The sequence below is a fragment of the Rhinatrema bivittatum genome, chromosome 6 (genome assembly GCF_901001135.1).
Source record: "Rhinatrema bivittatum chromosome 6, aRhiBiv1.1, whole genome shotgun sequence".
Taxonomy (NCBI): domain Eukaryota; kingdom Metazoa; phylum Chordata; class Amphibia; order Gymnophiona; family Rhinatrematidae; genus Rhinatrema; species Rhinatrema bivittatum.
In genome coordinates, this window is record NC_042620.1 from 113395717 (window position 1) to 113423182 (window position 27466).

At 42.0% G+C, this 27466-nt stretch overlaps 1 protein-coding gene and 1 long non-coding RNA gene across 2 annotated transcripts in view; one reads left to right on the forward strand and one right to left on the reverse strand.

Annotated features, from left to right (window-relative positions):
* Positions 1–1448: 1448 nt before the first annotated feature.
* Positions 1449–26440, reverse strand: LOC115093681. The gene is made up of 4 exons (XR_003857378.1): positions 26307–26440; positions 9218–9303; positions 2740–2781; positions 1449–2016 (listed from the first exon to the last, which is right to left on the reverse strand). It is a non-coding gene; the product is annotated as an uncharacterized LOC115093681 (long non-coding RNA).
* The window catches only part of MAP3K20 (mitogen-activated protein kinase kinase kinase 20), a 492577-nt gene continuing 491474 nt past the window's right edge, over positions 26364–27466 (forward strand). Inside the window, exon 1 of the mRNA XM_029605800.1 lies at positions 26364–26629. The gene's annotated coding sequence lies outside the window, so the exon portion shown is untranslated. The remainder of the gene's footprint in view (positions 26630–27466) is intronic.

Consider the following 27466-nt stretch of genomic DNA (forward strand, 5'->3'; position numbering starts at 1 on the left):
AAGCACACTTGCTTCTATATTGACTGCTTCTCCTACATACTACAAATAGCTTTTTTCAAGCCCAAATATATTAACTCAAATGTTTGACACTATTCACCCTCTGAAAACTGAATTTTGTATGAATTGATCCTTTTGAGAGATAAAAAAGAACAGACCTATAAATCCCATAAGGGTTCGAACTACATGTCTGAAATTTTAAATAAATAAACTTCATAGTACCTGCTGTGGCTTTTGACCCTAAAAACGTGTAACATTATGGAATTAACATTCATTAAACACGTAGTTAATACTTATTATTCAATTATTTAAGAAAAATAACAAAGAAGAACATTTCCCAGCAGTTATCTGGCCCTGGAATGTAATTTAAACCCCCTTTCCCTTCAGAGTCAGTTTTAATCTTTAAGGTTAAGATTATAATAAAGAAATGGAAATTGTATTCTAGTCCACAGTGGTTATATTTTGCTCTGTGGGTAGAGCATAAGGATAAAGGGAAAATTACAGTGATGTCAAGATACATGTTCACCGCATCATGACTACTCAGTCATGATTAAAATAAATATTGATTGTACAGTTTCAGCAGCAAACCTCCTGCCAATTGGAAATAAGAGTTAGCAACGCACAACATCAAATACAAGAACAGAACGAGGTAAAGTATTACTATGGGATTAATATACAAAAACCCACTTAGCAGTAAGATAACTAGTTGGATATACCCGGTTATCTTTACACAGATGTGCCGCTGCACATACCTGGCTAGTTTGTGTGGCTGAATATCGTACTAAATTGATTGAGGCCTGCCCTCTACACTGATGAGATTACCAGGCTAAATTTAGCAGATTAACACTGACTATTGTTCTAACCTGCTAAATATGAAATCCCACCTCAGGAATGTCTCCAATCCAGCTCCTTTAAGCCCTGGCTAAATTTGTGTGACTTATAATTTTTAACCACAAAAATGTATCTGGTTAAAAGGAGGGGCCAAATTTTTAAATGAGATTTCCCCCAACTAAAATCAGATTTTAACTACATGAATTTTTTTGGCTATCAATCCCTTTATATTTATATAAACATAAGAATTACATGATATTTATAGAGCTTTTACCCAAATTTTAACACTTGTCCTCTTCCCATTATGTAGCTCAGCAATTATAGTGAGTTCTCAGCCAGCAGTTAGACAACAGCTCATTCCAGAGCCTGGTACACACATACATACCCCTCCAGTCTGGCCTCCACAGCATACTCAACCCCAGCTGATTCAAGGCGCAGACGTCAGTGTGAGGATCAAATCAAATTTTCCATTTGGGAGCATGGAACACTGATGCTTTAACCATTGTGTCGGCCATTATTGTGTTTTATTTACTAGGTCTTTTTTTTTTTTTTAGATGGAATGACCAGAGCTGCACATGATAATCAAGATATGGGCACACTCAGATTTGTATAATGGAATAATGAGTTTTTATTTTCATTTCAAGGTTAATTCCTAACATTCTATAAATCTTTTTACATTGGGCCAATATATTTGGGATGATCTACAATGAGCAGAGCTCTTTCATGACTGAAAACAATGAAACTGGAGCCCATATTTTGTATGAAATGTTAGGTCAACATGACCTTGGCCTAGGTTCTAAGCAAGGCAGAGGTTTGGAGGCCTGGTCCTGATGCCTCAGCCAGACGCCGGGGCCTCAGCCAAAGGCAGGGCTCAGGCCGCGAGCAGGTCCCAATGCCTGGACCTTGGCCTAGGCCAGAGCCCGGGCTGGAGGCCAGGTCCCAACATCTGGCCTAGGTCAGAGCCCAATGGCGAAGCCCGGCTCAGAGGCCAGGGCTAAACACTTGGACCCTGCCCTAGAGTCAGGCCCAGGATGTCCTCTTCGTAGGTCTTCTGTCTTCTTGTTGGTAATGACGTCTTCCGCTGGGGTAGTGCCAGAGTAAATTAACTCCAGTGCATCCTCCTCAATGAAGAGCACCATTTTGCTGTACAGCATTTCCCCCCTTATTCATTGCGTTTTTCTAATTTGGCTAAAAAAAAAAAAAAAGCACATTCCTGTATTACTTTACACTTATCAGTGCTAACATTCATCTGTATCTTACTATCTACTCACTCCATTTTATGACGTTTCTTTGTAGCTCTCTGCCAATATAGAATTTTCTCTTTATGGTTGGGAGGTCAGTTAAAGGTATTTAATCAACCCTTCAGCCAATTAGCAGGGTATCTGATTGGTTGATAAATGAGAAATTAAAAGATTTATAGTTTCCATGCTATTAAAGCCATAGGCTAGACATTGTATAAATTCTGCCAGTGGTATATACATTTATGAGCACAACTGTATATGAAAGTCCTCATGTCACAGTACATTGAAAGTGGGTTAGTTTAATAGAAATCAGTTTAATACAAATCAACATTAAAGGATGATTATAGCATCAGCGAGTTTGATCATAGATTATATTGAGAGGACAAATATGTCTCACAGGTACAGGACCAATATCTAGTGAAGACTAATAGGATCATCTGGCAATATCTCACTCGTAGATGCACAAGCTCTTGCAAAAGGTATTTTAAGCTTTTGGTTTCTCTTGTTTTGCGGCTTAACATTCTTTTTGATAATATGACTAACGATTTCAAAATGAAGGAATTTGACATGCACAATGACATTAAATACCTAAGTGGAACCAAGAAGTTTAATTTAGATTGCAGGTGTGATGATGGGTTTCCAAAACACTGGTAGATACACATGAACTTACTGAGGAATTGGAGTTGCCAGCATGTTTTAAATCAGATCCAGTCTGTATTAGGAGAAAGAACAAACAGTTAACAGATGAAGTCAATGAGCCTATTCACAATGCCGAGTAAAAATTCAAAAAGTGAACTTTTATTTTGCAGATCATGACACAGCAATACAATTAGTTGAATAAGGAGTCACACAGATTCATAAGAACATAAGATATTCTGGAAATTTGTTTGAAACTGAAACACACTTTACAATATGGGGACTCCCTAGTTGCATTAAAATTACAAGCTGTCACAAGACTAATTTAAAAAAAAAAAAAAAAAAAAAGAGTTTATCAATATAGGATGCACTCATATATGGACATATTTATTGCCCTTTGCATCCACTTGGCCCCTCCTGTTTCCATAGCCCGTGATCAAAGCAAAGCTTTTCCAAGCTAAAAGTTGAGGAAAGCATATTAATTCCTCATTAATGGAAGAAAGACTGGTTGGGCTGGCCACCTTGTCAATAGAAAACAAAAATTTGCAGAAAACCTTGACAAACTTATTGCTGAATTAGTCAAATATCACTTCACGGGAGTGTGCCGGAAGTAGGCTAGACCAGTGACAGTACAGGAGTGGTGCACAATTTCAAGAGTAGCTCAGAGACCTTCAAAGCAACATGGCCAGCCTTAAAAGAGAAATCAGAAATTTGATGGCCAGTTTGCATAGTGAGATTGCAGACTTGGGGAGATGCGTTGAGGAGTTTACATCCAGACTTAATGATCAGGCCTCTGAGCTGGTGCAGTGACAGGAGACTTACAATAAGTTGCTACTGGTGAATGAGGACTTTATCTGTACACAGAGAGCACTGAGAACATGTCCCCACAGAGCAAATTTATGGTTTAGAGGTGTCCCAGAAGAGCCAGAGTTTAAATGGTCTGCACTGGAGTGTTGGGCCTGGAAGAGGAGATGGCAGAGGTGCCTGTAATTAAGCTAGAAAGGGCACAGAGCACTGGGTCTGGTGCATAATAATTTTCCGAGAGACATCACCTGTTTCCACAGCTTCCCCTTAAAAGAAAAGAAAAAAAAAAAATCGCAATGCTTGTAAAGGAATCAGGACTGCTGATGTGAACAGGCACAAAACAGAAATTTATCAAGACCTGCCGATCTCCACTTTTCATAAGAGAAGGGAGTTTCATGACATTGTGGCACAGCTACAAACTAATATATTAAATGTATTAATATAAAATATAGGTGGCTATTCCCATTTGGCATGAGTTTCAGCAATGGTGGGATCTCTTCGAGTAAAAACTGCGCAGAAGGCAATGGAAATAATGAAAGCTTCAGGCATGGATATTCAACACTCCTATACAGTTGTAAGAGTGTCAGAAGTTGACAAGCTGTGTGATGAAACTCCGAGGTGGCAGTGAGTGGGCAAAGGCAGCAGGAAACTACGACAGTACTCCAGCATGAGGAAACTTGGTATTTATGTAACTTTGTGACAGTTCTATTACTAGCTAGTTTCTATTTTTCATAGGGCTAGTTGATGCGCTCAAGATTTCTTTAAGTTAAGCAGGGGAAAAAGGAGGTTATTGTGGATGTTATGTTTGGTGCGGGGGTTGATGAGGTTCTGGGTCTGGTGGGATGGCTTTAGTCCTTCATCAAGAGGGAGTCCACAGGGGAGGAAAGTGGACATGGCTTGGGTGGAGATAGGAGGGAGAGGGAATATTAGGTGTGCAGTGGTTATATAGAAAGGTCACTAAGTTTCATGGTATGTGTAACCAAGAATGTAGTGGCAGTACGTGATGGCAACTCAGAATTCTGAAGTGGTGAGAAGTATTGATTGGTGATTGGGGGGGGGGGGGGGGGAAGTTTGAAAATTCTATCAATTAATACTAAGGGGCTGAATTCGTCAGTCAAGCGGAAGATGATGTATCAGAATGCAGTGGGCCTTAAGGCCAATGTAATCTTCTGTCAGGAAAGATTTGACCAAACAGACAGTTTGCTTTGGGATAAGTCCTTTCCGCAACAAAATATAGCATCAGTGACTGTAAAAAGCAAATACTGCAGGGTAGGTATCCTACTTTCGCATGCAGATAGAAAACTTTTGTCAAAGTTTCTAAAAACTTTGACTGGCACACTGAGCATGCCCTGCTATCAACGGGAAAAGCAAATTAAACTGAGGCATCCTGTACACCAGGAAACATTTAGTCTGTGGAAAATAAAAACAGTAAAATGAAAAACAAAATTAGAAAACTGTACTCAGTATAGCATTTAATTGCACACAAAGTTAATATACTCTATATGCATGAGAAAAAACTTCAGATACCTGATCTCAGCAATAACTGCCTGTAATCAGGAAATTCTTGGCACCATCACTAGTGTTAAAAAAAAAACAAAAAACCAAAACAAAACCCCAAACAATCCTCCTTGATGCAAGTGGTGTGAGCAAACTTTTTAACTTTGTCTTTTTGATATTAACTTTTTATATTTTTAAAATTTTGATAGCAATAGCAAGTGTCAAGAAACTGTTACAGGATATTTAAAGGCACTGATAAACTTTAGAGTCCATGCGATTCTTAGACTTTGAATCCCGGCTTGCTCCGACGCTGTCAGCATTTCACCCACTGAGGGCTGTGTCAGGGAAACATTCACAAAGCAATACTTGGTATCTTAAAAAGAAATATACAATTAAATTGTATCAAAAAATGAAATTGCTTCTGTAATGTCACTTACCAATTTGTGCATGCACTTAAAACGCTCTCTTACTTGGTATGAACAAACTGTATGTCCTAAAAAATGACTGCAGCGGCAACACTTCCTTCTGGCTACTTAAAAACTGAATAACCAATCAGAACGAAGTAAATATTCATTGTATCTTGAAAATTAATAGAAAATCAATTAGAAAAATTGTCCCCGTTCAGTACTGCTATTCAAACCCATTGGTTGTAAACTTCCCATCTGGAAAATCCATCATTGTTCTGATTTTAACAAAAAATTGTCATGATCACCTCCGAGGATGAAAGGGATGGTAGCAATCACAAAAAACATGAAATCCAAAAATTCATGAGATGCTTCAACATGCACCACATTTATGCCATTTATGGTTTTAAACAACTCTTATGTGCAGAGATATGCATGGAATTCTTTTGGTCTTCCCCAGATATATTTTAGTGCAAAGGCATACGGCAACATATACCAAATATATGGATGCACAATTTGAAAAAATGCTTGAGAGGGTACTCTTGGTGGGTAATAGTGTGCACAAATATCTATGTTTAGTGCGACAGCACAAAATTGGTACGAACTACACTTTAAGTGACCCAAAGGATTACTGGTCTTTTTAAAATGCTATTATTTATTTATTTATTTATTTATTTATTTAAGGTCTCTTTTATACCGACATCCGTTGACACATCGCATCGGTTTACAAAAAACAAAAACATTTGGGCAGAGCCCTTACATATAACAGCGGAACAAGATTAACTTTTGGGCGGGGCCCTTACATATAACCAATAGAGTACATTAAACAGGGGGGTGAAAACTAGCTATAAATATAACTCAATATGAGTAAACCAACTATATACACAGATAGGAGAAAGTGGTTAACACCCAACTCTCCGATTTCCTAGAAGAAAACAATATTCTACACCCCACCCAATATGGTTTTCGTAAAGACCGCAGCACCGAAAAACTCCTACTCGCACTAACGGATACCGTTCTCAAAGGCATGGACCACGGACAATCATATATACTCGCCCTCCTCGATATCTCAGCCGCGTTCGATACCGTAAATCATCAAATCCTCTTATCACGATTAGCAGAGATAGGCATCTCAAACACAGCCTTATCCTGGTTCTCCTCATACCTAGAACATCGCAAATACTTAGTCAAGCTCGACGACTTTGAATCCACACACATTCCCCTCACACAAGGGGTACCCCAAGGCTCCTCTCTATCCTCCACCCTCTTCAATATATACTTACTCCCCCTCTGCCACCTCCTCTCTAAACTAGGACTAAAATTCTTTCTGTACGCTGACGACGTACAAATACTTATTCCAATTCAAAAATCCATCAGCGAAACCCTTCAATACTGGGAAACATGCTTGACATCCATTAACTCTCTCCTCTCCAATCTCCATCTAGCACTTAACACATCGAAAACAGAAATCCTCATCCTAGCTAACCAACCCCTCAACTCAATCCACCAAATGACCCTCGACGCCTCACAATATCACACACTACCGCCCTGTGTCAGAGATTTAGGAGTAAGCCTAGACAATCAACTCTGCTTCAAATCCCACATTAAATCACTCCTAAAAGGAGGCTTCTACAAACTACAAATCCTCAAAAAACTTAAGCCCCTTCTCCACGCCCATGACTTCCGCACAGTTATGCAAACCACCATACTTACCAAACTCGACTATTGCAACTCCCTCCTCTTAGGACTCCCCGCCTCTACCATTAAACCACTCCAAATTCTCCAAAATGCCATGGCAAGAATCTTAACAAACACCAGAAAAACTGACCACATCACTCCCATACTCCAAGACCTCCATTGGCTCCCCATCACCTTCCGTTCCCAATATAAAACACTTACCATCCTCCACAACACACTACACAACAACAATTCACCCTGGCTTGAAGACATGCCACAATTCCGTCAATCTAACCGCCCCACCAGAAACTCCCTTGCCGGCACTCTCCAAACTCCCTCACTTAAAATTGGACACCTCACCGCCACTAGGGATAGAGCCTTCTCCATTGCGGGCCCTACCCTCTGGAATTCCCTACCCGTCACACTCCGCTTAGAACCATCCCTGAGCCATTTCAAAAAAGGAATCAAGACCTGGCTCTTTAAACAAGCATACCCTAATTCCACCCAATCCTAGCCGATGTTTACCCATTTTTCACCTTAATCCCAACCTAGCCTATACCCTTACCTGATACTTTTCAACCACCCCAGATCTTCCCCCCCCCCACACCCCCCTCCCCTGCAACCTTCCCCCCCCCCACACCCCCCCCCCTCTGTAACCGTCACTGTGTATCAAGTGCACAAGCCCCGCGCTACTGCAATCAAGTTCCACATGCTAAATATGTCAAGTGCACATGCCATGTAACATTGTATATTAGTTCATTTGCATATATAACCCTAACCGAATGCAAATAGTTGTATCGCTGCTTGTTAAATATCCTCTCTTTTACTTGTGTACTCACCCAGTTACCCCCTCCCCTGTTCATTGTAATTTCCTTTCCTTCTCAGTTTTTTGTAAACCGACATGATGTGTCCTACGAATGCCGGTATAAAAAAAGTTATTAAATAAATAAATAAATAAATAAAGTACAAAAAACAGCAGGCAAATTCTTAGTATTAAATCGGAGGCATTCATAGTCATAGCTACGGGACAAAGCTACGGGACATAGCTACGGGACAAAAATGCTGGCATTAAGCTTGTCTTTCAAATTGCTTCCTCTAATTATGTGGATGATTTTTTGAAACCTTTCATCTCGAATATACCCACATTCATTCAGGACACCAGATATTTTTTTTAATATTTTGGATAAATGTAATTTGAAAGGTTTTATATATAGACCGTTGATGGTGACCCTGGACGTTGCATCATTATATACTTCCATACCACAGGACAAAGCATTGGACATCATATCCATATATTTAAATAAGAGGGAATGTTGCCATTTAGTCCCTTCAGCTTTCATCATGAGTCTGGCATCAATTGCCTTGAAAGAAACAAACAAACATTCTTTGTTTCAGAATCAACTACACCTCCAAAATCAGTGGCACAACAATGGAGCCATCGGTAGCCAACTTATTCATGGCAGAGTTCGAAAAGAACTGGGTAGAGCAGTCTCCATTTAAAAGATAAGATAGTCATTTGGAAGAGATACATAGACAATGTATTCATGCTGTGGGATGGCATCATTGAGGAGGTTGTACTGTTTCATCATTGACTGAACACTTGTGAAGATGAGCTGAAATTTTCCAGCAATTATAGTTGGACTTGCATTTCTTTAGATGTCACTGTCAGCTTTGATGAACAAAATTTGTTTTACCATATGCACAAGAAGAGTACAGACCGTAACAAATATTAAACTATTCTAGCGCCCATCGAAAGGCACTCTCTGATAATTTGCCCTTCAGCCAGTTTGAGGATCAAGAAAAATTTGTTCATTAACTGAAGAATACAAAGCCCAATTGAGAAATTACTACTTACCTGATAATTTCCTTTTCTTTAGGACAGACAGATTAATCCAGAACCAGTAGGTTATGCACCTTTATCAGCAGATGGAGACGGAGCAAAATGATACCACAGTATATATACACACTCCTGCACTGACATTAGCCTGCCAGTATTCTCTTCAAAAGCAATTGTGGACAGACTAGCAAAAACTTGATTAAAAACAGACAACCAATCCTAAACTCAAACAAGAAACGCCAAGTTCAGACTGAATGTATTAACACTAATCTAGGGACTGGATTAACACTTACCAGTAATCCCTGGAAACCCTTAGTCCTGCAGGAGGAACAAGGTGCAATCATTTGGCAGCCAAGGTGGGAAGCTGAATTCATCTGCCCTAAAGAAAAGGAAATTATCAGGTAAGTAGTAATTTCTCATTTCTTAGCGTCCACACAGATGAATCCAGAACCTGATATTATTTAGTTCTGAGTTACTCATGCCTCTGGCTCTTCCTCCTCCCAGTTCGAGTGCCCCTGTTTTTATTGTAACTTTTCACTTTATTTGTTTATGTTAATGTTATTGCCCCATTGTTTCTTGTAAACCGATATGATTGGTATCATGAATGTCGGTATAAAAAAGCACTAAATTAATAAATAAAATAACCAGCGGTGGGAGGCTGCCAGCTGTCCAATCAAAACCGCATGTGCAAAGGCTGTGTCCTCCCAGGCCTGCTCATACACACTTTTTTCAGGTATCATCTGGAAGGACCACGTTGCAGCTTGGCAAATGTCAACAGGCGACAACAATCTAACCTCCGCCCATGACACTGCTTGAGCCTAGTGGAATGAATGTTCACCTGAGTGGGCAACGGCTTTTCAGCCACCACATATGTGGCCGTGACCACCTCCTTAATCCAGTGAGCTATTGTAGCCTGTGAAGCTGGTTCACTCTGTTTCCCCCCCACCATGAAGGACAAACAGGCGAACTGACTTTTGGAAAGGTTTAGAAACCTCCAGATATCTCATGTCTCTAGACATCCAAGAGTCTCAGCAAGCAGTATTCCTCCACATCTCTTTCCTTATCCAAAGATAGTAAGGAAATGGAATGATTCAAATGAAAATCTGATACCACTTCAGGGAAGGAAGGAAGGAACAGTATGCAACTGTATTGCCCCTGGAGTCACCTGAAGGAAAGGCTCCCAATAAGACAAGGCCTGCAGCTCTTAAATTCTTTGCGCAGAACAAATTGCCACCAGAAACACCGTTAAGGTCAGTAACCGCAATGAATGGCTACGCAGCAGTCAAAACAAAGGGCCTGCCAAAAAAAAAACAAAAAACACCACCAGGTTAAGACTCCACAAAGGAACCAGTAACCGTAAGGGAGAACGAAGATGTTTCACTCCCCTCAAGAAATGGGCCACATCATGATGAGACAATAAGGATTCACCATTCACCTGGCCCCTGAAACAGGCAAAAGCCACTACCTGTACATTCAAAGAATTAAGGGCCAACTCATGAGAGGCTTCTACGAAAACTAAAAAGTCATGGGATAGGAGGCGATGTCCTTTCGTGGATTACAAAATGGTTAAAAGACAGGAAACAGAGAGTAGGATTAAATGGTCAATTTTCTCAGTGGAAAAGGGTAAACAGTGGAGTACCTCAGGGATCTGTACTTGGACCGGTGCTTTTCAATATATATATATATATATATATATATATATATATATATAAATGATCTGGAAAGGAATAAGACGAATGAGGTTATCAAATTTGCGGATGATACAAAATTATTCAGAGTAGTTAAATCACAAACAGACTGTGATACATTACAGGAGGACCTTGAAGATTGGGCATCCAAATGGCAGATGAAATTTAATGTGGACAAGTGCAAGGTGTTGCATATAGGGAAAAATAACCCTTGCTGTAGTTACACGATGTTAGGTTCCATATTAGGAGCTACCACCCAGGAAAAAGATCTAAGCATCATAGTGGATAATACTTTAAAATCGTCGGCTCAGTGTGCTGCAGCAGTCAAAAGCAAATAGAATGTGGGGCGCGCTGACGTCACCGACAGGAATGGCTGCCTAACTCGAGAGCTCCCTGCGGTCCTTTTTTATAATCAGCCCGAAGCACTCCAATTTTGCCAGTAACCACACCGATCAGATCTCTTGACCATGGCCTCAGAAGCAAGGATGGAGTCCAAGCGGAAAAATCCAGATTTAACGCAATTTTCATATGCTAAAGTACACGAAAGTGCCGAGGCACTCCCGACGGAGCAGGCCACGATCGAAGCCTCGGAGCTCGATTCGGACCACACTGTGCCGATGTCGCTAACAGAACTTACCACACGCGCTGAACTCCGAGAGTGGTTCATAGACCTCCGGAAAGACTTAAAACAGCATAAACAGGAGCTTTTGCTTTCCATCTCAGAGGTACGAGAAGACCTGGCAGCGGTTGAACACCACATAGATGTTCTCGATATCCGTGTAGGAGGTGATCCACAAAATGGTGGACGATGCAGCCCAGTCTCGCGTAGATATTAAGGTACTCAATGAAAAAAAATCGAGGATTTAGAAAATAGATCCCGACAAAACAATATACGTATACGGGGTGTACTGGAAACCCCAGAATATACTGACTGCACCGAAGTGGTAAAAAAAATATTTCATGCCATCCTGCTGAGCAGTGTGAACACTGATGCAGAACTTGAGCAGGGACCTGAGGCCTTCCACATTGAACAAGCCCATCGAACGCCCAGGCCACGTACCTCTGAAAAGCCCCGAGACATCTTGATTTGCCTTCAAACTTTCCAAGAGAAAGCTCTTATCTATGCCGCCTCTAGAAAACAGAAGGAATGGCTCTGGGAAAATCATAAAATATTCATTTATAATGACTTGGCGGCCTCCACACTGCGCAAGCGATTTGATTTGAGACCAGCCACTAAAGTGCTACAGGACAACAATATTCGGTACCGGTGGACATTTCCATTTAGCCTGCTGTTTACAGCCAATGGTACTACCCACCGGGTTAAAGATATGGCAGAAGCCCAAGAAGCTCTTCGTAAAGCCAACCTGCCCATTCCAGATGCTGCTCCAAACGACAATCAGCAGAACACCTGAAATATCGAGGTGGCAGCGGGCAGGGAACATCTGGCACTTAGAACGCCAGAGAGGAGCTACTCGATCCACACATGTGCTATCGGCCGTTGAAAAAGAGGAACTTGAATTGGCAAGGACAACCACTTCTTCCACTGAAATGGTATCATTCTCATCACAGATAGCCAAACCTCAGCCATCTGCTTCGGGCTGAAGGACTGTTTTGTTTTACTTTATATAGTCCGCAGGAAAGGCAGCTCTCCCGTTGGAGGCTAAGACCCCTGAGATGGGAGGTATCCCAAAGGGGGATACATATGACCTTGGACAGGGAAAACAGGGAGGGGGGTTTACTATCCATGAGCTCTTTGGGGATATATTGTTATTGCCTGTCTAGACATGATCATGTACACTTGGGGGGCACTTGTACCCATATGGGGGTTTTCTTATTGGTAGGCTGATTCCACCCATGGCCCTGCTTATTTGGTCCCTTAATGTTAAGGGACTCAATACACCTACCAAACGTCAATTGTTGCAGCGTGACCTACACCAGCAACATATTGATATTGCACTGCTCCAGGAAACACATACACGTAAACACCACGAGCATTTGCTGACCTTTAGGGGCTACCCAACTTCTTACTTTGCCGCTAGTACCAAGGCATGCAGGTACGCTGGGGTGGGTATTCTCATAGCCAATCATGTCATATTTGATTACAAAGTACACATAGCTGACCCACAGGGACGCTATCTACTCCTCAAACTTCAAATTGATAAACAACTCTATACTATTGTTAACATCTATGCCCCTAACACAGACCAGGAGCACTTTTTCCACTCTTTACTGGAACTCCTCACTGCCTTTGCTGAGGGCCTGTTAATATGGGGTGGGGACCATAATGTGGTGCGCAACCTCAGGATTGATACCTCAAACTACAGAAGTGCGGGAGGTTGGAAGGCCACAGCAGAGCTATCCCACCTTATGCATGATTGGAGTCTCATTGACATTTGGTGGCACCAAAACCCCACTTCTAGAACTTACACGTTCTACTCTAACCCACACAATACATACTCCCGGATTGATTTTGTATTAGTTGACAAAGGAATGCAAAATCAAGTACTGGATACGGGCATTGGGGACATAACTTGGTCTGACCACGCCCTAGTGTGGATCCAAGTCGTACTAGCCAATACGGAAAATGGCATATGCTTTTGGAAATTGAGAGATGACATCCTGCATGATACTACGCATAGTAAAGACCTTTTAGACCACTTACGGGAATACTTTCGGATAAATAAGGGTTCGGTTATGGCGGCGAGCACCTTGTGGGAAGGTTCTAAGGTGGTTATGAGAGGACGGCTTATAGCTTTGACATCTGCTTTACGGAAGCAGAGAGAGCAGCGGCGTGTTACACTATTGTGCTCAATCGGTACGCTTACACGCTCGCATTCTACTACTCTAAATTCCCAAAATCTATCTAAGTTGCGAGCTGCTCGGTCTGAATTGAATATGTTAGATGCAGCACAAATCGCCTATGACTTGGATCGTACTAGGCAACGTTATTTTGAAGGCCATAATAAGGCGGGTAAAGTCCTTGCACAACAATTGAAAAGACGCATACGTCAGTCTAACATAGCTAAGATTAAGACACAGCAAGGGGATATATTAACCACCACCAAGGACATACAGGACTATTTTACTTCCTTTTATACTTCCCTGTATCGTAGAGATCAGGCTATAACATCCACACAGGTAAACAATTATCTACAATCCATTATATTGCCTAGCCTTACTAAATCCCAAAGATTTCTAGACAGCCCTATCCATATTTTAGCAGTACAAGCCGCTATTAAAGACCTTAAGACGGGCAAATCACCGGGTCTTGATGGTTTCACCAGGGGCTACTATAAAAAGTATTGTATGCAATTAGCAGGATATCTTGCAGACTATTTTAAATGTGCTACTTGAAGGAGATTCCCTACCACCACACTCCAATGTAGCTGGCATTTCAGTGTTACTAAAGCCGGGGAGGGACCCCACTCAGTGTGGGTCCAATCGACCTATTTCATTGCTAAATGTAGACTTAAAGATTCTGGCTAAAATATTAGCATCTCGACTTAACTCCTACCTTCCACAATTAGTACATAACAATCAGGTGGGCTTCATCCCCAATAGAATGGCGGCCGATAATGTTAGAAAAGTTACTGATGCCCTCTGGTGGGCTAAGACGACAAAGGTACCTTTAGTATTGCTAGCTATTGACGCAGAGAAAGCCTTTGATCTCGTTCATTGGGATTTTCTCTTTGCTACTCTGAAAAAGATGTCTTTTGGCCCCGGGTTCCTCCGATGGATCCAATGTCTATATAAGGATCCCGGTGCTAGGATAAAGGTTAATGGGGGCTATGGGGAACTCTTCCCAGTTCAACGTGGAACACGACAGGGCTGCCCATTGTCTCCCCTTCTTTTCGCTTTATTTCTGGAACCCCTGGCCACTCGAATTCGTGACTCCGCCTATGTCACAGGAATCCCATTAGGAACTTCTCAGATGAAAATCTCACTCTTTGCCGACGACATCCTCCTCACCCTAACTAATCCCACGACAATCAGGGAAGTCACTGAGAAGTTTCAGGCCTTTAGTACAGTTTCTGGTTTCAAAATGAATATGGATAAAACAGTTACTAAACATTTCCGTACCCCCAGATACATTTTCTACTCTGGTGACACTACCCTTTTAAGATTGCACATACCTCTGAAATATTTGGGGATCCATATCGGCACTGAGATTAATGATTTATTCCGCCTCTATTTTATACCATTGCTACAAAGAGTACGAAGGGATCTTCAAAAATGGGACAGAGAACAGTACTCGTGGTTGGGTCGTGTAGCTATTATAAAAATGAATGTATTACTCCGGTTTTTATATTTCTTTCATACCATTCCTATCTTCATATCCTCAACTATACTTCGTTCTTGGCAAAAAAATCTTATTTGACTTTATTTGGCACAAGCGACCCCCCAGGGTCTCTAGAAGACTGTTATATCGACCCCGGGATAAGGGAGGACTGGGTGTTCCCAATTTGGAGTGGTTTTATGTAGCAGCTCAACTCGCAGCTATCCTTGATATACATAGGAGGAGATCCCCTAAACAATGGGTACTGTTTGAGAAAGAGTTTGGGGGCACACCACTACATACCCTGTTTTGGCAACCATATCGTACCTGGCTACAGAATGGGACGAGGACAACATAACTACGTTACGCTTATGGGAAAAATGGAAGAGAAAACTGGCTGGAGACCGGGAGTATTATCACATAACCAGTCTTTATCACCACTCCCATTTTCCTGCGGGGCGCTCAAACAGAATGTTCCAAACCTGGCAAGCAAAAGGCATACATCGTATTGAGCATTTACTCAAGGGCAGTACTTTGATGACTTGGAGGGACATACAAACCCTGTATAAACTTCCTGCCATGGACTTCTTAGCGGGGAAGCCAAGTGCTGCATTTTCTTCGCACCCCAGCAATCTTTTTAGCACTCCAGAGGGACAAATCTGATCTAGAGACTTATTGCACAGAGATTGATAAAATTCTGGCATAATTTCTGAACTTTATGCTCTCTTACTGGGACCCTCGGATACTCCCTTCTCGCATACCCGACACTGGGAGTCTGACTTGGGACTGCAACTGACAACCAAGGACTGGTCAAAAATTTACCAGCAGGCCCGTACTTGCTCAGTATCGGCCTCCTTCCAGGAGAATTGTTATAAAATGATTACGCGCTGGTATCTCACTCCACAAACCCTACATCAGCGCTATCCTCGATTAGATGCCGCCTGCGGGAGAGCCTGTGGCCAATCAGGCACCTTTTTTCATATATGGTGGTCTTGCCCTAAGGTACAGGTTTTGTGGAGCGCTATAGCACAATGGATTGAAAGCATATTGGGAATACAGCACATACTGGACGCTGCCTTTATGCTCCTCCACCACACCCCACCAGCCCTAAATAAGACTCATGCACATTTTTGTCACCAAATCTTTATTGTGACTAGACTAGCAATTGCTAGTTTTTGGAAACAGGAGCTACCATCTTTAAGGCTGATACAGCAGAAAGTGCATTTTTCTTGTAAGATGGCGGCTATTACAGCAGAGCTTCACATGACTTCCCCACAATTCCGAGAGGTTTGGGACCCATTCCTGCAATGAGAAAAACAACAAGCGATGCAGGCGCTGTGAACTTATTCTCAAACTGTTTCTGGTGTCCTTAGGTGTTTTCTTGTCCTTTTTCTTTTTGTGATAACCCTCAGTGTATGGCCTATTGAGTACTTTAACCTCCAGTGCACGGGTAATTTGATTACATATTTCTGATATTGTCTATTGTTATAGCTAATGAGCTCATTGATATGGGTGGGGGGTTGGCTTGAACTCTTGTACTGCTTCACAGTTTTGTATTTTCTATTGTTGCTGTTTTGGGTAACAAACTAATAAAACTATAAGTAAAAAAAAAAAAAAAAAGCAAATAGAATGTTAGGAATTATTAGGAAGGGAATGGTCAATAGAACGGAAAATGTCATAATGCCTCTGTATTGCTCCATGGTGAGACCACACCTTGAATACTGTGTACAATTCTGGTCGCCGCATCTCAAAAAAGATATAGTTGCGATGGAGAAGGTACAGAGAAGGGCAAGCAAAATGATAAAGAGGATGGAACAGCTCCCCTATGAGGAAAAGCTGAAGAGGTTAAGGCTGTTCAGCTTGGAGAAGAGATGGCTGAGGGGGGATATGATAGAGGTCTTTAAGATCATGAGAGGTCTTGAACGAGTAGATGTGTCTTGGTTATTTACACTTTTGAAAAATAGAAGGAACTAGGGGGCATTCCATGAAGTTAGCAAGTAGCACATTTAAGACTAATTGGAGAAAATTATTTTTCACTCAATGTTCAATAAAGCTCTGGAATTTGTTGCCAGAGGATGTGGTTAGTGCAGTTAGTGTAGCTGGGTTCAAAAAAGGTTTGGATAAGTTCTTGGAGGAGAAGTCCATTAATGGCTATTAATCAATTATTCTTAGGGAATAGCCACTGCTATTAATTGCATCAGTAGCATGGGTTCTTCTTAGTGTTTGGGTAATTGCCAGGTTCTTGTGGCCTGGTTTTTGGCCTATGTTGGAAACAGGATGCTGGGCTTGATGGACCCTTGGTCTGACCCAGCATGGTAATTTATTTTCTTAACCCATCCTGCAAAAATTCCAAAATGAGCGGGATCCTAACTGAACGAGGAAGCACTCCTCGATCTGCACACTAAGCCTCAAACACTCACCAAATCCACACATAGGCTGAGGAAGTGGAGAACTTTCATGCTCATAGTAAGGTGACAATCAGCGCAGTAGAATATCCATGCTTCAACAAGTGAGCCCTCTCAAGGGCCATACCGTAAGACAAAAATAGAGTCGAATCTTCGTGAAGGACAGGCCCTTGCTGCAATAGGTTCATGTGTGGCGGAAGACGAAGGGGGATTTCCACCAGGAGTCTTTGCAGATTTGCATACCATGGCCTCACGGGCCAATCCTGTGCCACTAGAAGCACTGCCCCTGGTGGGGCCTTCAATCCTTTGAACCATTCTTCCCAATAAGGGCCAAGGGAGAAAGGCATAAAGCAGCTTGCCTTTCGGCCAGGCCTGCACGAGAGCATAGATCCTCAAGGACTTCGGATCTCTTCTGCAGCTAAAGAATTAAAGAATCTTTGCATTGCAAGTTGCCGCCGGCAGGTTTAGAAATGGAAGGCCCCAATGACCCACTATCAGTTGGAATGCCTCGTCTGATAATACTCCATTCTCTTGGGTCCAGACTCTCCCTGCTGAGAAAGTCTGCTCTTACATTGTCTTTTTCTGCATTGTGCAAGACTAAGGTCTCCTGAAGATGAACTTCTGCCCATTCCATATGTTGGTCTTTCTCTTGCGATACTTGCTGGCTCTTGGTTCCTCCCTACCAATTAATGTAAGCCACAGTTGTTGCATTGTCCGACATTGAGACCTCTCGACCCTGCAGCTTTACTGCTGAACTGCAAGCACGCCAACCGAAATGCCTGCGTTTCCAGCTGATTGATGTTCCATAGAGACTCCTCTGTTTTCCAGTACCCTTGCACTGTTAGTTCCTGACAGTGAGCTCCCCAACCCTGGAGGCTCGCATCTATTAGTTAATACCAACCGGTCTGGCGACGTCTTGAAGTCTCCCTTTCTCAAATGATCCACTTGCAACCACCACTGGAGGTGAGAGCAGACTTCCATTGGCAGGTGGAGCTGAACTGAATAGTCCAGAGACCGTGGGCTCCATCAAGACAGCAGGGAACGCTGAACTGGATGCATATGCGCCCTCACCCATGGTACTACTTCCATGGTTTCAGTCATCAACCCAAGCACCTGCAGATAGGACCACTATCAGGTGTATAGTGTACACCAAAAGATGCACCTGCACCATCAACTTTTGAATGCGAGCTTCTGGAAGAAAAAAACAAACAAACAAAAAAAACAAAAAACAACTTTGCCCTGCTTCATGTTGAACCGCACACCCAGATATTCTGAGATGGCTGAAGACTACTTTTGGCTGAGTTCACCACCCAACAGAGCTCCTGCAACAAGGAGATCACCTTGCGGGTCACAAGATGGCTCTCTTATAGAGACTTGACCCGAATCAACCAGTCATCTAAATAAGGGTGTACAAAGAGCCCATCCTCAATTCCACCACCACTACCACCATAATCTTGGAAAAGGTTCTAGGAGTGGTGGCTAGACCAAAAGGCAGCACCTGAAACTGATAATGGCATCCCAGCACCACAAAATACAGAAAGCGTTAGTGCTCCAATCGGATAGGAATATGGAGGTATGTCTCGGACAGATCCAAGGTCAGAAATTCCCCCGACTGTACAGCCATTATCACTGAGTGCAATGTTTCCATGCATAAGTGAGCGTCACCTGAAAATGATGGTTGACTCCTTTGAGATCCAGGATGGGACGAAATGAGTCCTTCTTGGGCATAATGAAATATAGACCTGTATTTTCTTGAGATGTGGGTACTGGAACCATAGCCCTCAGACTGAGAAGCCTTGACAGCATACTCTCAACTGCCTGCTTCTTCTGCAGGGAGTGGCAAGGAGACACCATGAACACGTCCCAAGGAATACTGCGAAACTCCAGTGCATATCCTTCTCTTATTACCTCCAGAACCCACCGATACGATGTAATCTCAACCCACCTCTGATAAAAGAGAGGTGTACCCTATCTCCTGTTCCCAGGGGTGGGTTGGCAAAACCTTCAATAGGATGATTGGGAGGTTCCACTACCCAAGCCCACTCCTCGCTTGGGCTATCTGGGACGAAAAGATGGAGACCTGCCAAAAGGCAGAGTCCTCTGGAAGGTTGCCCTTCTGTAGGGTCGAAAATACCTGGCACCCCTAAGATAACCCCTCATACCAAAAGGGGCATGGTGACTGCTTCTTATCCTCCGGCAATCAAGGAACCAGGAGTTCATCCCACTTACTGGCTAGCTTCTCCAACTCGCTCCCAAACAAGAGCGAGCCTTTAAAAGGCAATTTTGTAAGATTAGCTTTGGAGGTTGCATTGGCCCCCCAATTTCTCAGCCATAACTGACGCCTGACCGCTATTACTGAAGCCACTCCTCTGGCTGAGGTGCGGAAGAAACCGCAGCCCGCATCTGCTAAAAAGTCAGATTCCATAACTTCCCTGGAATTCACACCAGAGAGTCATCAACCTCCTCAGAGAGAAGCAAACAAGAGCAAGCCACCAGGGAACAACAGGAAGCTATCTGCAATGCTTGCTTAAGGATGGCCTTAATCCTATCATGCACATCCTTCAAGGCTGCTTCTCCCTCCATGGGGATAGTCATCCATTTAGAGACAGCACAGACACGTGCTTCCACTTTCGGAAAATGCAGTCTCTCATCACTGGATCAGGGGGAACAGACCCTCCAAGGTCCGATCCCCTTTAAAAGTTGCTTCCAGGGCATCCCATTCAAGATCAATCAATTCTTGAATGGCCTCCATAACCGGCAAAAAGCAAGAGGCTTTATGCAAAGAAATCAAAATGGGATTTCTCTTTGGCTCAGACATGGAATCTGCCCTAGGGACTCCCAGCATCTTCAATGTCTGGGAAATCAGGGCCGGTAATTCATCTGTATGAAAGAACTGCAACAGTTCTATACGGTTCTAACTCTGGAGGGATTTCCCCATCCTCCAGGGAGTCAGAATTTGCCTCATCAGTATCATCTGGATGCCTGTCAGGTACATCTGCAGCTTGAGGTGTATTCTTTGGCACTTGAACGCCTTACTGGAAGAGGGGGAGGCCACTGCCTGAAGATCTGAACTGACAGGCTTGGATGGTGCTGAGGAGTGTGCTTGAAGGAAGCATTGTAATCCTTGAAAAAAAAAACAAAAACCCTCTACCTGTGTGTGCAGCAAAGGCTGCACACACAATTCGGACGCACAGCAGGTCACACTTGCATGTACAGACGATCCTGTAGAGGGCAGCTGACCGCACAGAAAAAAAGCACATGAAATGCCACCGCAACCTACCATGTGGAACACATTAAAATAAGCCTAACAGCAGGGCCTAGTCCAACCAGGCCGCTCAACCCGTCAGGCTGCCCAGTTTCCCTAACCCCCATGGGAGCGGGAACACACGTCAGAATGGTGAGCCGAGCACAGAGACTGGAGGAATCCTAAACTAACACCTCCACTCTTTTTTTTTTTTCCCCAAAATGTACCTGAGATCAGCCTTCCTGGCCGAGCACAAAGATGTCTCCGGCTGTGGGGGGGAAGAGGGCATATACTATCACTGCCGTGCTAGGCTTCCTTCACCTGCTGCCTTTCAGCTACTTAATTAGCCAAGTCCATGCTGCCTATAACCAAATATCGAACCAAGGCACTCATTTGTGAGATCACTGAAATCACCTCAGGAATTCTCAACTGTGGGACCAGTAAGTATCATTGCAGGAGAGCGGAGCAATCCAAATTTCCAATTAATTCTCCTCTAAATTTGAAGCAATCCCCAGTAGGGAAATGCACATCCACCATCTGCTGGAGACGAAGAATACCGGCAGGCTGATGTGACTACAGGAGTACATATACTGTGATGTCAGTTTTCTCCCATCTCCATCTGCTGGTAGAAGGGCATAACCCACTGGTTCTGGATTCATTTATCTGGACGCTAAGAAACAAAGAATCTCTCTTGAGATTTTTTAAATAGAAGGTATCCTGTCAATGTGATCCGTAAGGCATTCAAGAAACACTTTATTACCCATAAGAACATAAGATATGCCATGCTGGGTCCAACCAAGCCCAGTATCCTGTTTCCAATAGTGGCCAATCCAAGTCACAAGAACCTGGCAAGTACCCAAACATTAAATAAATCTCAAGCTATTATTACTTATTAATAACAGTTTATGGATTTTTCCTCTAGGAACTTATCTAAACCTTTTTTAAACCCAGTTACACTAACTACTGTAACCACATCCTTGGCAATAAATTTCAGAGCTTATCTATACGATGAATGAAAGGATTTTCTTCGATTTGTTTTAAATAATCTACTTGCTAACTTCATGGAGTGCCCCCTAGTCCTTTTATTATCTGAGTAAATAACTGATTTACATTAACCTGTTCAAGTTCTTTCATGATTTTGGAGACCTCTATCATATCCCCCCTCAGTCATCTCTTCTCCAAACTGAACAGCCCTAACTTCCTTAGCCTTTCCTCATAGGGCAGCCGTTCCATGCCCCTTATTTTGGTCACCCTTCTCTGTACTTTCTCCTGTGCAATTACATCTTTTTTTGAGATAAGATGACCAGAATTGCACACAGTATTCAAGGTTTCATCTCACCATGGAGCAATACAGAGGCATTATGACATCCATCTTATTTGCCATTCCCTTCCTAATTCCTAACATTGTTTGCTTTTTTGATCGCTACAGCACACTGAGCCAACAATGTCAATGTATTATCCACTATGATGCCTAGATCTCTTTCCTGGGTGGTAACTCCTAAGACAGAACCTAATATTGTATAACTACAGCAAGGGTTATTTTTCCCTATATGTATCACTTTGCAGTTGTCCACGATAAATTTCATCTGCCATTTGGAAGCCCAATCTTCCAGTTTTGCAAGGTCCTCCTGCAATTTATCACAATCCGCTTGAGATTTAACTACTTTGCATAATTTTGCGTCATCCGCAAATTTGATCACTCACTCATCGTACTCCTTTCCAGATCATATATAAACATATTAAAAAGCAGCGTTGCAAGTACAGATCCTTGAGTCACACCACTGTTTACCTTTTTCCACTGTGAAAACAGACCATTTAACCCTACTCTGTTTCCTGTCTTTTAACCAGCTTGCAATCCACAAAAGGACATTACTTCCTATCCCATGACATTTTAGTTCTTAGAAGCCTCTCATGTGGGACTTTGTCGAACACCTTCTGAAAGTCCAAATACGCCACATCTACCGGTTCACCTTTGTCCACATGTTTATTCACATTCAAAAAAATGTAAATTTGGGAAGGCAAGGCTTCCCTTGGGCAAATCCATGCTGGCTGTGTCCCATTAAACCATGTCTATCTAAATGTTTTGTGATTTTTATTCTTTAACACTTTCCATGATTTTTCCTGGTTCTGAAGTCAGGCTCAGTCTATAGTTTCCCAAATCACCCCGGAATCCTTTTTAAATATCGGGGTTACACTGGCCATCTTCCAACAGATGATTTTAATAATAGGTTACAAATTAATTGAAATAGGTCTGAAATTTCATTTTTTAGTTCTTTCAGAACCCTGGGCTCTATACCATCCAGTCCAGGTAATTTACTACTCTTCAGTTTGTAAATCTGGTCTACCACATCTTCCAGGTTCACTGTGATTTGGTTCAGTGCATCTGAATCATCACCCTTGAAAACCATCTCTGGAACAGGTATCTCCCCAACATCCTCTTAAGTAAATACCAAAGCAAAGAATTTGTTTAATCTTTCTGCGATTGCATTATCTTCCCTAAGTGCCCCTTTAAACCCCTTGATCATCTAACAGTCCAACCAGCTCTCTCATAGGGTTTTTGCTTCAGATATATTTTAAAAAGTTTTTATTATGAGTTTTTGCCTCTATGGCCAACTTATTTTAAAATTCTCTTAGCCTGCCTAATCAATATTTTACATTTAACTTGCCAGTGCTTATGCTTTATCCTATTTTCTTCTGATGGATCCCTTCTTCCAATTTTTGAATGAAGATCTTTTGGTCAAAATAGCCTTTCAGCTCACTGTTTACCCATGCTGGCAAGAGAAGAATTTTGTATGGTTTTAAAAAAGCATCAGAACAAGAAGGGCCTCTTAATTGTGTACTAAAACATATGGCTGGCATTGGAGATGTCACAAAAATCTTTAGAAATAATTGGGATATTCACACTTTACATCCTGTGTTCAACAATAGCAAATTGAAATTTGCATGTCCATGGAAGCAATTTGAAAGAAAAGCTAAAAGTCTGGCATTTTTGGCCTGTAGTACCATTAAAAAGACCAGTAAGCCTTTGGGTCTTCAACTGTGGATGATGGAAAAAGAGAATGGGCAGCACCTGCTCCCACAGTAGGAGGAAAGAAGGCTGCTGTCACTGGTAGCTTCTGAGGTGGAGGGAGAGAATAAAGTGAGCATATCTCAGGTTATGTGTTTGTGTAGGTTGAAGTAAGTGAGCAAACATGGATATAAGAGTGAGCAAGTGTGGGTGGGAGCAAGAGAAGTGCAAGTGTGTGTGAACAGGCATGGATGCAGAAGAGAGAAGAGTGAGCAAGTATGTGGGTGAATAAGAGGAGCAAGCATGGGAATGTGTGAGAAACAGCATAATATACTATGTGTGAGAAAGTGAATATATGAGTAACTTTGTGCACATCATAAGAGTGGAGGATAAGCCTAATGGTTACAACATCCGGCTACAAACCAGGAGACCAGCATTCAAGTCCCACTGTTGCTCCTTTTGACCTTGGGCAAGTCACTTTACCCTCCATTGCCTTAAGCACAAATTTAGATTATAAGCCCTCTGGAAATACCTACAGTACCTGAATGTAATCTGCTTTAAAGTGCAAAAAGCAGAATATAAAAATCTAAATAATAAAATAAAATCCAGTCTTGGTCCTGTCCCCCAAATTCATAGTAATCTCAGGTTGACTGAGATTCAAAAGTTCCCAGATACCATATGCTTCACCATGAAGGTTTAACACACTAGGGAGGACCCTTCATATTGTGCTACATCTGTAGGAAACCTCTGGTACACCCTCAGTCATCAGCAGGAGGGTACAAATAAAAAAGGGGGGCAAGTATCCACATTGAATTGGTTCAATAAAATGAGTATCCAAATCAGAAAAACAATGTCTTTCACAAGACCTCTAGCAGAGAGATCCTGTGCACATGTACGTTTTCTGTATATTCAAAACAAAATTATTCAGAGTAGTTAAATCACAAGCAGTCTGTGATAAATTGCAGGAAGACATTGTGATACTGGAAAATTGGGCATCCAAATGGCAGATTAAATTTAATGTGGATAAGTGCAAGGTGATGCATATAGAGAAAAATAACCCATGCTATAGTTACACAATGTTAGGTTCCATATTAGGAGCTACCACTCAAGAAAGATCTAGGCGTCATAGTGGATAACACATTAAAATTGTCGGTTCAGTGTGCTGCGGCAGTCAAAAAAAACCAAACGATGTTGGGAATTATTAGGAAGGGAATGGTGAATAAAACGGAAAATGTCATAATGCCTCTTATATCGCTCCATGGTGAGGCCGTACCTTGAATACTATGTACATTATATGTACATTATGTATGCACTATGTATATTATCCTCCTATATTATATTGTATTTAAATTGTACTCTCCTTGCTCCATTGAAGTTATTTATTGCTCTCACTAAGTTATTTTATTTATTTCCAAGTTAAATCTTCCCTGTTCTCTGTAAGACATAATTCTATATTCTGTCAATTTTTATTGTTACAATGTAAACCGAATTGATTAGTAACTTTGTTACTAGAACTTCGGTATATAAAACTGTTAAATAAATAAATGTACAATTCTGGTCGCTGCATCTCAAAAAAGATATAGTTGCGATGGAGAAAGTACAGAGAAGGGCAACCAATATGATAAAGGGGATGGAACATCTCCCCTTGAGGAAAGACTAAAGAGGTTAGGACTGTTCAGCATGTAGAAGAGACGGCCGAGGGGGGATATGATAGAGGTGTTTAAAATCATGAGAGGTCTAGAACGGGTAAATGTGAATTGGTTATTTACTCTTTTGGATAATAGAAGGACTAGGGGGCACTCCATGAAGATAGTATGTGGCACATTTAAAACTAATCGGATAAAGTTTTTTTTTTCACTCAACGCACAATTACTCTGGAATCTGTTGCCAGGGGATGTGGTTAGTGCAGTTAGTATAGCTGGGTTTAAAAAAGGATTGCATAAGTTCTTGGGGGAGAAGTCCATTACCTGCTATTAATTAAGTTGACTTAGAAAATAGCCACTGCTATTACAAGCATCGGTAACATGGGATATACTAAGTTTTTGGGTACTTGCTAGGTTCTTATGGCCCGGATTGGTCACTGTTGGAAACACGATGCTGGGTTTGATGGACCCTTGGTATGACCCAGTATGGCATGTTCTTAGAGTATTTACTTTCCCATGTCTGTAGTTTGTTACTGTACTCAGAAGCAATAGGGTGATTAGTCCCAACCAGTGGTTTCTTTTTTTTTTTTTAAAGCAAAAATAAAATCTCCTGCTTCTACATTTCCATGTTTAGAGGTCAAATTAATAAATATTCAAATACTTGGAGAAACAGCCCATTTTGGAAATCAGTCTGATACACCTAAACAGGAAAAACAAAATTACACTTTCAATGGTCCAGAGCAAATGTTAATAGGACAGAAAGATAGATGAACGTCCCTGGTCCTGAATTTCGGTTGTCAGAGGAAACAGCTCCTTCTCTGGTGGCTCTCGTGTTACCCTGACCAGTGGAAAGGAGAAATGAAATAAGCCACAAATACATTAAACCAGCATCTACAGCTTATTTGATGACAACATATCGAAATGAACAAACATGGCAACCTCAGCATTTTTTTACAGAATTTTTTGGAAGTGTTAAAAGTTAGTAGTACCAGCTTTTGTGTACTCGCTTTCGCTGCCTTGCTGTGCATCTTGTTTTACTACCCTTACATATTTTTAGAACAGAAACCGCGAGTTCTCTGACCTTACTCTCTCTCCAAGCCTATTTTAGGAGCACCTTACCTAGCCCAATAGGAAGGCTGGGCAGGGACTGGAAGGCAGGCAGATCCTGGAGCCAATCTGAAGCTGCCTAACGTCGCACTTGACTTCTGACTGGACTCACTTTGTTTCCCGCGCTCCAGGTGCACCAGTGGCAAGCAGGCTCTGGAAGCACCAATCGCCAGCAACCCATTAGCCAATTAGGGAGTTGTTTACATCCTTGCTATGCAGGGAAGCTCGGCTATCGCAGAAGCTGCTCCCGGAAAAAGAAATCACTGGCGGAGCCCCCGGGTCTTGTGTTCATAGCTGCGCCGCGGCGGCCGGGGAACTCCGAGGGCTAAGGGCAGGTAAGAACCCGCGAGGCCGGGGAGTGGGCTGCACTTCGTAAGCGCCCTCGCCATGGAGGAATAAGTTAAAAGTTTGCGGTGCAATGGCCCCTACGTCTTACGCCTGCAGAGTACTTATAGACGGCCGCCGCCCCCGGTGCGTGACGCAGGCACGTGTGTCAAGCAGTCTGACAGTCCTCACGGGTGTGGGATTTCTAGGAACGTGAAACTTACTTTTTTTTTTAGCAGCTTGGACGGAAAAAAAATATTTATTTGGTGCGCTCCCACGGGCGGTCGACTTTCGGTGGGGAATAATATACCAAACGATGTCTAGTTTTTAGAAGTGAATGATTTATTCTCCATTAGTCTTATGGTATGTTTGTGACTTAAAGAATTGGTATTTCCTAATTTCCTGTTTTGCTATAAACAAAGTAAATGCTATTTCGTTTGCATTCACGGTCAGTTCAATTACTAATTGAATAATTAAGCTACTGCTAAGGTAAGAATTCTACAACGCGATTGCACCACTCTGAAAAATTGGCAGGCTTTTTAAAAAAAATTTTTATGATATCGTATTGGGAAACTAGTTCGCGGTGATACCGTCTACACCCAACTACTACTTCCAGACTCTATTAATTTGATATACCACAATTCCTTAGTCAATTCCTTAGTTTATAGTGTACTTTAAAACTGTTCACTATAAACTAAGTATACAATAAAACAAATAGCAAATAACATGATTTGCCTAGTGCCGGCTTCAGATTAATGTTTATTTTATAGTAAAGAAAGAGAAGTGTAAAATCTCCATAACCAACAACTGCTTTAGGAAAACCAGCCCAGGCCGATATACAATTCTAA